The sequence below is a fragment of the Tetrao urogallus genome, assembly GCF_951394365.1.
Source record: "Tetrao urogallus genome assembly, chromosome: 1".
Classification (NCBI taxonomy): domain Eukaryota; kingdom Metazoa; phylum Chordata; class Aves; order Galliformes; family Phasianidae; genus Tetrao; species Tetrao urogallus.
In genome coordinates, this window is record NC_136813.1 from 104,352,067 (window position 1) to 104,364,738 (window position 12,672).

The following is a 12,672-nucleotide window of genomic DNA, read 5'->3' on the forward strand; positions in this document are numbered from 1 at the left end:
ACTACAGCACTTGGCCCTCAGACATTGTGTATGTCTCATCATGGGAGGCATTTAGGGCTGAGTTTGATGGGGCCATGGAGAGCCTGATCTACTGGGTGGTAATCCATTTCATAGCAGAGTGGTTGGAATTACATGGTCTTTAAGGTCCTTCCAACTCAAACCATTCTCTGATTCTAGAAGACTTCAAGATTAATGTTTCCAGTATGCAAATGTCATAAATTATTTCAAGATTATTTTTTTTTTTTACTAAAGAAAAAACCTTATGTTGCCTTTAACACTGTCAGATTCCAGCATTGTGCTGCCTATCATATTCTAGTCTCCAAAGTATCCTGAAACTTTCTCTTTAGACCCTTCTCTAACATTATAGGGTCAAAAACGATGCCCTAAAGAAAATCGTGCAAGTAATATCCTGTATTTCTGAAGAATTATGACAGCCAGCTATAGTCATTCAATTTCTATACAGACAGATCCCATGAATTGCAACTGTAGTTTACAGATCGCACACGCTTTGAGGAAGACTGCAGCAGGGCAACTGCTGTTTTCTGAAAACTTCAGATTTTCTGGGTATCAGTCAATTCTTTTTGAGAACCACATTAAGAAGAGACTGATAACTAATATGTCCCTGAATAAGAATGAAATAAGCGTTCATTTCATAGAGTAACCTTGAAGTTTTGTCAGGACAGCAGAGATTGCTGTTATGAATGGCTAGGTTTGTACTTAAGTGGTGCTATTTCATTCCTCACTGTTGGAATTTAATCTGAATAAATTCAGATGGAATCTGGCAGGCAAGAGAAGCTCTGTGAATTGGTCATGGCTGTGTCAGTTCTCCTGTGCACAGGGAGCATGCTGGCTGCTGGCATCTCTGTTTTCAATCAAATAGTTTCCTTCCCCAACAGAACTTGTGTTTGCAATAGGCCTGTTTTGGGGAGACAAAACAATTAGATTATTAGACAAATAATCACCCCCTACTTACTTTACAACAGTCTTGAGTAATTAATCCTTATGATCATAAAAAAAACATCCTGTGACCAGTAAAGCAGGAAGGAAAATTACGTTTGTACTATTGGCACCTCCATCTTCTAGCCCTGTCAGAGTCCACCTCATTGTGTGAGAGCTTTATGTATCACTGGATGAGATGACAACATGTGCTAAACTGATGCATGCACTCTAGCTCTAGTCAGCTGTTTACCAAGACAAACTATTGGCAAGTGAATAGCCAGGGGAAGCTTGTGGGGAACCTGCCCTTTCAAGCCCATGCTACTGAGTTGAGACTTGTTAATGGACTGGAATATCTTGAAGGGCAAGGCCTTGCATTTTAGCTTGGATACACAGCTTCAGGGTATTTAAACAAGAACATTTTTCTTTGCCTTCTGGTAAGCATTTCTACATAGCTGTGGAAATGGTAAGCAAGAGCTTGGAAAGCTATGAAAATACTTAGAGCACGTTAGCTGAAGCATACCTGCAGAGGCTGCACAGACAACTTACTTCTGGCATTGGGAACAGATGTTGGGTGAATAATTAATTCTTATTATATATTTAATATTTGTAACGTTCCTCTAGTATCTGCCCTTGCTGACTTGTCTCTGACTGTATTAAGTGCAGTCAGAAGAAGCCAGGGGCAAGAAAAGAGTGACTAAAATATCTAAGCTCAATGGTGTGAAATAATTCATTGTGCCTCTGTCTAGAGAAAGACATAATGAGGCTTTACAAGAGTTCACCAATGCTTGCTAAAAAAGGTATTTGGAGTGACAGTGTTTGTTTTTAGTTTTCATTAACTGACAAAATACTATATGCATTATTATAACCACACATATATGGCAATATATTCTAGCCCCTCTGTTGAGTACAATTCTTTAAGCTTAGGTGAAATTTGATGGATCACCTTATGAAGAGGCGCACTGCCTGCCTTACTGCAGAAGGTAAAATCTCAGTCTCTCAGGCTGAGAATTAACCTGGATACATCTAGGAATGATTTAAGTACTCGATAAGACACAAAGGAAGTATTATGTCTTTGCTCTTGATTGACAGATTTGTTTTCCTACTCTTTCAATTTAAGGCTCCTGACCTGATGATTTTATTGACTCCCTAGGGTGTTTCTGTATATCTAGAACAATGGTGAATTATGGGCTTTTTACCCTTATTTTGACAGGCTTTATTGATTTGGGAAAGATTCCCTATACTTACATTTACAAGCACTTATGGAACACAAGCAAAAACTGTCAAAACTGAAGAAACACATCAGAGTTTTCCATGTGTTTGCCATTAAGAAGATGAACTGCAGAGTAGGACTGCACTTCAAGGAATTTGTAAGCAGTGATTTGCACAAAACACAGTGGGTGATGCTGTAAGTAGTATTGATGTCATAGGGAATAGTCTAGCTTCACTGCACTTAGAAATCAATGGGCAGGTAGTGCCAATTTTGAAGTCAGAGGTACTAGTCCCCTGCCATGCTAAATCAAGTGCTCTAAACTGTAGCTTGCTTTTCACTGGAAGAGAAGATATTATGATTTCTCTCCCTTCTCTCCTCTATGTGATTTAATAAGTTACACGTCAATTGTATGCGTCCCCGTGAAAACACATTAGGAGTGTAAGATTTATTGGATGTGCTTAAATGAACAAATGCAGTCACAATTTTAAAAGTACATAGATTTTAAAACAGTGGTGCTGTCGTGTCCATGACGTTATTGCATATGAGAGGATTGCATCAGAGAAAACAACTCTGATGCATACTCAGCTCAGGTATTACTCTCCACACTGATTCCCTGGTGTAAAGTAGATATAATAATATCTTACCTGTTTCAATTGTACAGCCTTCAGGAAAGAAATCTCATGTATTAATATGTCACCCAACATCTTCATCTGCTGTTGTAATATATGAAAATATCATTGCCTGAGAGAATGTTTTTTCTTCATATCTGCCTCTTTCATTGATAGTTTCTGAGAACTCCATATTGGCCACTAACTCTGGAAGAACTGAACTCTTTTGGAAATCTCTTGTGCTTGACTTGTTTTCTAATGTTCACAGATCTAGTTAGATTTCTTTTGCAGTGAGGTCAGATTTCATATGGAACTTGTTTTGTGATTTGTTTGGGTATTCCATGATTATTTTAATTGCTCAGAGGAAAACAAGTCACAGAATTCAAAGCTAGTGAAAGATTTTTGGCAAAGCTAACTGCAGTTATTTGCTAATGCTTCTTTGGCTGTTGTGCTGAAATCCAAAAGCTGTATTTATACTTAATTTTTAGATAGTATTGTGTCAGTTGCAAAATAATGTATTATGAAGCTTAAAGCATATACAGAGCTAACTATATGGATATATGAAATAGTATGAGCCAATGTTTAGAAGATTTATTTCTCTCCATACAATTTAGAACCATGACTATTGCTTAAAACTTCTAAATGTTTAATCAAGGCTTTCAGGCAATTAATACAAACAATAAACTGTCTACATGTCCAGTCTCTTTACAAGACCTTATTAGCAGTTACTATGACTGAAAATAAAACAAAATTTGGTCTTAATTCTGACAAAAAGGCTCTTTGGGTCTGTGAAGCAAACTCTTCACGACAGTGCTTTAGAAAACTGTCCCTGTCTATAAAGCTAATTTCAGTAGAGCTGAGGCCAGAAGTATTCAAGGAGGCTCAGCTGGGTAAAGAGGTTTGATATTGTGTTTCCTCTCCTTGAATGCAGCATTCAGGTTGAAACTGTGGTGTTTGGTGTTTGTGTTTGTTTGTTTTTGTTTTTTTAAAGGCCTTAACTTTTGCGATTTGTTATTTGGCCAGATGAATAATAACTGTGTCTCTGAGATTGCCAGATAGGTGAAAGACAACCCAGAACCTTTAAGGTTTGTTTGTTTGCTTTGTTTTGAATTTTTTTTTTTTTTTTTTCTTTTCCTCTCTTCAGTAGTGGCACAATTTGTTTTCATTTGATACTTCTGCTGAGGAGTTGAGAACTGTAGTTTTTGGCATCACTCTTGATTTTGCTTACTATTTGATAACAATTCTTAAATCTTCTAATGTTATCAGGCACTGTGTCTCCAAATAAATATGGAAATGGAAGGCTGTTCTTTGATGTGACTTATATGTCTCCTTTGAGATAAGAAATCTAAACATTTCTTAATTTTCTAAGCACTTAATTCTTACAGAGTGCTGAGATATATAGAAAAGTCTGTTCTGGACAGGGCTTCTGGAAGTCCTCTAGTTCAACTCACTGTTGAATGCAAGACCTTACTTTAGGTTATCTAGGGCCCTGTTAGCTAAGTCTTGAATGTTTTCAGTGATGGGGAATTCTATGAATTCTCTGGAGGGTCTTTTCCCAAGGTTTAATTTTTTCATACTAAAAAAAAAAAAATTGCTTTATTATTCCAGCAAAATTTCCATTCTGGCAACTCATACTTATTGCTGGTTGTCCTTGTTCAGTTCATCCTCTCAAAGAGAGCACCTTTGTCCCCTCTGTGTACATTTTAGCTACTGAAAGTCTGTGACTAAATCTTCTCTAATCTTTCTCTTCTTCAGGCTGAACAAACCCAATTCCTTTTACTTGTTTTCATATGTCACTTCTCCAACTCTTTGAATGCTTTGGTGATCCTCCACTGGGTCGTATCTAGTTTTTCCACTGTCTCTCTTGTATTTGTGGGGAAACAAAATGTGACACCATGTCCCGGGTATGACCTAAAATGTGCCAAGAAGACCTGAGTGATCCATACAATTTTCTCAGAAGGAATATTGGTGGGAAGGTTCAATCTTTTCTGCCATACCACCATCTGTCTCTGACATCACAAGCCAACTTAATAAAATAGAAGAGATTAATATCAGGGCTGTTCTGAATTTATAGGGGTAGATGTATTTCAGAAAATCCTGAATCTTGATCTATTGCCCTCTTAATTTGTAGGATGAACAAACTTGATATTTTGGTATATTTTCTAAGATCCCTTCATGTCTGAGGTGATAACTAGGTAAATTTAGGGCTTTATTATTTCTGTATCATAAGGAAAGAATAAAGTAAGACTTGTAGGTGTTTTTTCCAGTCATTTTTATCTAGCTGATACTTTTTTCTCAAACAGCATGATTTTTGTGATATTGAGCACATCCAGTTAAGGGAATGTGTCTAAGAAGAAAAATACTGCAATCACTATCTTATTACTTGATTGATCCTGTCTGAGATTGTATTTTGAGAGATTATACCTGTAGTGAAGTTGATAAAGTGTTTTATTATGATTAATAGGGCCTTTTTTGAAATAGACCTAGTATGTAGATTTTGTTCCACGCTTTCAACAGCTTTAGCAAGCAAAAGGTCTTCCAGAACAAATACAATTGAAAGGTAAAACATCTTTTTCAACTGAGCTTCTATGTAAGAAGGAGCAACATGAGAGAAAATTAATTATCTGTACATTAACACATCAATTACTTTTTCTTAATACATCAAATTTTCTTACCTTACTGATAATGCTGATAAAAGAGGAAAAAACCACATTACGTAAAATCTAAATCTTATTGTTGCCCAGTAGCCTAATGCCTAAACTCCTTGTTAGATGAGGGAAGGGGGAAGAGAGGAAGGCAGATAACACAGCAGTTACTCCTCTGAAGCACTGGAGGAGAGCAAATGCCTTCTAAAAATTAGAGAAGTCAGAGTACTTCTACTCCAACTTTCTTTCTAAATGAAGGCTTAAGTAAGAAGAGATGTGCTTCCTCTATGCTCTTCTGTTACCCAGCCTACTAGGCATAACAGAGCTCATCTGTCTTTTCTTTCTTTATCTTTCTCCCTGGTTGGTCATTGCATCTCTGGCAATAGTCTTTCCCTTAATTGAAAGAGACAAAGTCATTCACGTCTTCTGCTGAAACAGCTTATCTTACACAGAGGTTTGGTTGGGAATTACAGAGGCTGTGAGCAGTGAGAGCTTAGATGTCAGGAATTGTCTGTCTAGCTCACTCCTGTCTCCAGTGTGCAATAAGTACTATCACTGCTGTTCCTAACCTACTTCTGCAGGCCTTCCTGTTAGTGTGCTTCCTGCTTCTTAGCTCTAGTTTAGCTCAAATGTAAACTGTTTTCTATATATCTTTATGAAGAATAAACCATCTTCTGCCTATCTGTAGCAGCCTTTTATACACTTGAAGGGGGATGCCTCTGCCATTTCTATCTTTTTTTTTTCTTTTGTCTGAGCAAATGTCTGAGGCAGGATTGAATAAACCACATTGTTTTCCAGAGCTTGTATCATTCTTTTTGTTCTTACTTGAACTGGAATTTGTGAATATCTTTGCTTATGTATACAAAACTACACATAGGAATTACTCTAGTCAAGGTCTCACTAAGGCTGGGCAGGGACTGTGTCTTGGCTAGCTTGGTTATATTAATGATTTGTTTTGTTCAATTTTTCCTATTGCACAACATTATTAACCATGGCATAGCTCATGAGTTATTTCTGTAAAAATACTACTTAGTCAATTCTGCAGTTTCTTTCTTTCTTCTCGAATGCATGTTGATCCTCTGAAATATCATAGTATGACTTATTCAAACTGTAACTCCAGTATGTTGAAACAAGGCTAGAACCCAGTCTTTTCTTCTGAAGTACTTGCAGTTCCTTGTGGCCCATGCTTTATGCACATTTGTTATTTTAGTACAGAACTTCCTATGGAAAATGATCAGTACATTAATGCAAAAACATGTTATTTGGAATAACTCATATTTGTCAAGGGTTTCCCAAATAAAAAGCCAAGGATTGAGCTTTTGCCCAGACATCTGTCCTCATTGGAAACTCCTGTCAGTATTCTGGTAGCTGATATAGGGCACGGCACTTCTTTAGAGGAAATGGATGCTCCATCAATGACAACAGCAATAGACTTTCACTGAAACATCCCAAATCTGAGAATTTATGGCTTATTAAAAATTCTGAAGAAAATAAATTATTCAAAATTAGATTGCACCCAATTTCTAACAACCTACAAAACTTAAAATGAAAAGTTTTCTACCTCTATTATTAAAAAGAGGCATCTTAATTGAAATGAGAAAAAATACCTTTAGATCATATACAGATTTTGCTCTGATATCAACTGTTACAGGTACCGGTATGATGGTACTTACCAACTCTTAGTGGGCAGATGTTATTGATAAAATATGGAAATCCATCTCTGCTGAAAAATGCAGGTTTTGAGAAGCATGTAAGATTCTTTTTCTCAAACATTTAGTGCATTTTATCTTAATGTGGGGGTAGAGCTGCAGTAGTTAAATAAATTTTTTACATTGAGATGTTTGAAAATAAGTTACTGACCATCTGAGTGACCTATTGGTAGTTTCTTTGAGAATCAGCCTTGAAAAAATCTACTCTGTTTTGTGTTGTCCTATTTCTGTAAGCTTTTATTCAATGTATGTGAAGAAGGTGCTCTTAAAGCCCCCAGTCCCACCTTTTAAAGGATGTGCATGTGACTTCCTTCAGAACTCTTAAAAAACTTGGTAAGAGAGGGCTTGAAAAAGCTTTTAATTCCAAGCCTGGCTTATGTGACTGGGAATTTAGACTTGCCAGTAAGTAGGCAAGTCCTGCCCCAGTTTTCTGTCAAATAAAAAATGGTTAGAGTGGGAAAGTCTTATTTATTTGTCTGTTTTTTAGATGTTTTCACAAGTTACCACATATGGCCTCAAACATCTAGAAAACAAGGAAAGGGGAAACAAACAAACAAACAAACAAACAAAAAAACCCACAAGAAACTACTCCAGTATTTCTTTCCTCTAATAAATGAACGTGAGCTGTTCTAGAACTTGATAGCTTCAATCGGGCTGTGTGCAGCTTGAAAACTCATTAGCAAAGCTATCACTTGGTATGTTTCCAATTGCTAGACAGTTTGGACGTTATCTGAATCTGTTATCTGTAAAGTATTTAGACTTTCTAGAATCTAATTATAATGACATGGATTGATTAGCTCTTACATGAATTTAGAAAATGATACTCCCTTCTGGATTATAGTGCTAATATCTGCAGCTTAGAATTCTACAATGTATTTAATTCTGATATTTTTATACAATATCTGCAATACAGGAAAACACCAATAAATTTAAAATAATTCAAATAAGTTCTCTTAGCATCTGAAACATCGGTAATGCCAAAGCTGGAAGGTTGTGAGACTTCGTGCCTCTACTTCACACAACATAGATTGCATTTCTATAATCCTTTGCTTTGTTAACCAGTTTCCAATAATCCAGCGAAGTCTCATTCCAAATTTGGATATATTATTTAAAAAAAAAAAACAAAACAAACAAACAAAAAAAAAAAAAACAAAAAACAAAAAAAAAAAAAAACCACATTTATGTAAAGCTAATGAATGGATCTGATTTGTAACTACAAGGTTCAGACTGCGAGTTTTAAATTACTAAAAGCACATAATGAAAAAAAGTGAGGATAAAGAAAAAATTTGGAGGGAGAGTGGGAAAAGAGTTTAGAGGGAATAGGGCAGAACAGTAGAGCAAGCGCTCCACTGGAGGATGTAGGAGAAATTCTGTTAATCACAGTATTGCAGGGGTTATAGGTGGCTCCAAAAGATCATCAAGTATAATCCCCCTGCTAAAGTAGGTACCGTACAAGAGGTGCAGGTAGGCATCCACATGGGTCTTGAATATCTCCATAAAAAGAGACTTGACAACCTCTCTGGACAATCTATTCCAGTGCTCCGCCACCCTTTTCATAAAGAAGTTCTTTCACATGTTAGTACAGAACATCCTATGTTCAAGTTTTAGGCCATGACTCCTTGTCCTATCACTACACACCATTGAAAAGATCCTGGCCTAGTCCGTTTTCCTCCCACCTCCTTTTAGATATTTATAAACATTCACTAGATCCCCTCTCAGTAATCTTTTCCACAGGCTGAGAAAACCCAGGTCACTCAGTCTTTCCTCATGTAGGAGATGCTCCAGGCCCCTCTTCTCTATAGCCCTCTGCTGAGCTCATTCTAGGAGATCCTTGCCTTTTTTGATTTGGGGAGCCAGAGCTGAATACAGTATTCTAAATGTGGCCTCACCAGGGCAGAGTAGAAGCAGAGGAAAACCTCCCTCACCTCCTGACCACGTTCTTTTTAATGTACCCTGGGATACCATTGGTCTTCTTGGCCACAAGGACACGCTGCTGGCTCATGGCCTGTTGTTCACCAGAACATTCAGGTCATTCTCTGTAGGGCTCCTCTTCAGCAGGTCATCCCCTAACCTGTACTGTCGTATGTGGTTATTACTCCCTATGTGCAAGACTCTACACTTGCTCTATTTAAACCTCATCATGTTCCTCCTTGCCTAACTCTCCAGCCTGACTAGGTCTTTTTGAATGGTAGCACAGCCTTCTGGTGTGTCAGCTGCTTCTACCACATGTTTATCATCAGCAAACTTGCTGAGAGAGAGGTCTATCCCTTCATCCAGGTCATTGATGAAGATGTTGAACATGACCACATCTAGCACTGACCCCTGGGGCCTACTGCTACCTAGAGGCTTCCAACCAGATGTTCCTCCTCTGAGCTTTGCCAGTCAACTAGTTGTCAATACACCTTACTATTCACTCACCTATTCCATGCTTTCTAGGTTTTGTAACAAAGATGTAGTTGGAGATGGTGTCAAATGTGTTACTGAAGTCAAGGTGCACAACATCTACTATTCTCTTCCCATCTATCCAGGCAGTTATGACATCATGGAAGGTGACCAGGTTGGTCAAGCGTGCTTTCCCTTTGGAAATCCATGTTGACTATTTCTGATAACCTTTTTCAATTACTTGGAAAGAGAATTCAGGACAAGTTTTTCCATCACCTTTCCAGGGTGGGAGGTGAGGTTGACTGGCCTGTAGTTTCCTAGATCCTCCTTTCTGTCCTTTTTGAAGACTGGAGTGGCATTGGCTATCCTCCAGACTTCAGGCACCTCCCCTGTTAGCCAGGACCTGTCAACTATGACAGAGTGGTTCAGAAATCACCTTTTCCAGCTCCCTCAGCACATATGGATGCATTGTATTGGGGCCCTTCGATTTGTGTGCATTGATTTTTGGCTAGAGGCTCTCAGATCAGATTCTCCTAGATGAATGGGAAGCCTTCCTTTCCACAATCTCTCTCTTGCCTCCAGGGTCTGGGATTCCTGAAGACAATCTTAACGTTAAATACTGAAGCAAAGAAAGTGTTCAGAATCTCTGCCTTCTTGGCATCGCCTGTTGTCAGGGAAACCACCTCATTTAGAAGAGGACCCACAATTTCCCTAGTCTTTCTTTTGCTGTTGATATACTTTCTTGATATCCTTTACCTCCTTTGCAAAGTTTAATTCCAAGAGGGCCTTAGTCTTCCTTGTTGCATCCTGACAACATTCCTAAATTCTTCCCAGGTAGACAGCCCTTCTTTTCTACAGTTCATGGACCTTCTTTCCTTTTAGTTTACCTGTGAATTCCTTGCTCATCCACCCAGGCATCTTGCCACCTTTCTCTGATTTCTTACTTTTAAAGATGCACCAGTTGTGAGCTTGGAAAAAGTGATGTTTAAGCATCAACCAGCCTTCATGGGGTCTCCTTACCTTCTAATGCTCTAGTCTATGGGATACTTCCAGGTAGGTCACTGAAGAGATTGAACTCTGCTCTTCTGAAGCCCAGGGCAGCAATCCTACTTACTGTTATGCTTCGTCCACACAAGATCTTGAACTCCACAAGATCAGTATCTCTGCATCTCAAGCTGTCCCCAGCCTTTGCTTCCCCTTCCTTCTTAGTAAAAACAAGATCAAGAAGCACATCTCTTGTCACTCCTCCATTACCTGTGTCAGAAAGTTGTTTTCAATCATTGCAGGAACCTCCTGGACCACGTGTATCTGGTTATCCATAAAGGAAGAACTGAAGGAAGGATAAAATTCTGAAATTCCAGATAGGAATAGGAGATATACATCACTCCCAGTAGTGTTGAACACAAATTGAAAAATTGTTCAAAAAAGGGTTGTTAATAAGAAAAGAATAAATAATAAGTTAGCAATCATAATAGAAATATTTTACTATTATTAGCCAGTATTTCATCAATGCTTCTGAAACTTTTCTTCCTTCTAAGCAGACAGACAAAGAGAAGCAGGACAAATTCTATTTTCCTGAAAATAGACCAGCCAAAAACCTACTCCTTGCCCATTAGCCTGACCTTGAAAGCACAGTCACAAAGATGCACTTGGCTGTGTTTGAAATGCAAGAAAAATTAAGTTCATATTGGCTGGTGGTCTCAGACCTTTATGGTCTGGGCAAGCTAATTAATTTACCACTTTAATAAGAAGCTTGTAGAAGGTAAAATATTGCTTGTTAGCATGTTAATAAGGCTGTAAACTGAGTATTCTGTTTCAATTGCAATACAGCCTGCTTTATGAGAGAACAGAGGGATTAAGAGAGCTTCCTCCATGGCACATACTGATATAATTGATAAAAATACTAATTAAAAATTTATCTTGGGACTGAGAAGATAATGGGTTTGCTATGAGACCTGAAATACCCAGTCCCTATGGAATAGGGGAAAATCGCAGCCTAAATTCAGTCTTACTTACTGAAGTCTTTAGCATCGAGTCTGCATGTTTAAACTCAAGAATGACCAATTCATGGCCTTTGTAATTTTGCAGTATACAACTTAGATTGGGTCCTCTTTAAAGATATTTTTCCAGCATTTTTCCTGTTTCGAAGGTGCCTTGTTTTAGATGTAATATTTTTCATCCAAATGAATGAATTTAAATTAAGGTAGCCTGCCAAAGTAACTTTTTCCTTACTTTTCAGTGGTGAGTAGTAATCCACAAATATTGTTGTCATTATTTCTCTTGGTCTGGAAGTTATTTGGCTTTGTAATCTGAAGCTTTGTCCTCATGTAGCCCAGAGGGGCATAGGGGTGATAGATGAGAATGTTTTCAAAACTCACTGTAGGAAGCTGAATGGAGAATTCTGTGGAGCAGGCTGAGATCTGCTAAATTATCTGTCTACTTGGCAAATCTTGTGAAATGTCTGCAGAGAACAAGTGTCTAAACTTGAAGGAATTAGTCTTTTTTTTTTTTTAATAATAAAAATATAGAAATGATGGACTAGGTTTAGTTACATCTAGTGTGATTGAATAAGAAGATCTGGCTGTGAAGAAGTTCTAGGGGAAGTAGATACTGAAAAAGAAGAAAAAGCTTACTATGTAGGAAGTGCTGACTGATCCTCACTTAGCTCTGTAAGAATCTTGGGAGTGGAGTTAATGTACTGAAATACTACTGAGGAGCTGTCAATGAGACATTACTTGGCAAAGGTCGGCACAGTAGAATCAATTGCCAGTCACGACCTAAGGGAGGGTTAAGTTGCTGTTCTGTATTTAATATGGCACTTATCCAGTATGTGAGTTGTGGCCCACTGAAGAAATCCCAGGTTTTGTAAAGGTGGCAGAAGATTTATATTTGAACACCCACAATCCCTTTTGCACGGGAGAACGTAAGGTACCTGTAAGTCACTGACAGTTTTTGTCCTCAGTGGGCTTCTTTGCAGCATAAGTGACAGAAATTTGTATAATTAGTCTTTGTGATAATGTATTTTGTACTCTGTATCCACAAGTCAAGGAGCAACCACAACCATCAGGACTCCCTTCAGCAGCTCGAAGAGCTGAAGAAAAGCACTCCTGATGAGTCTGTAGACATAAGCTGAAACTTTCCTGTATCTGGAAAACATGAGATGTGTCAAGGAAGTAGAC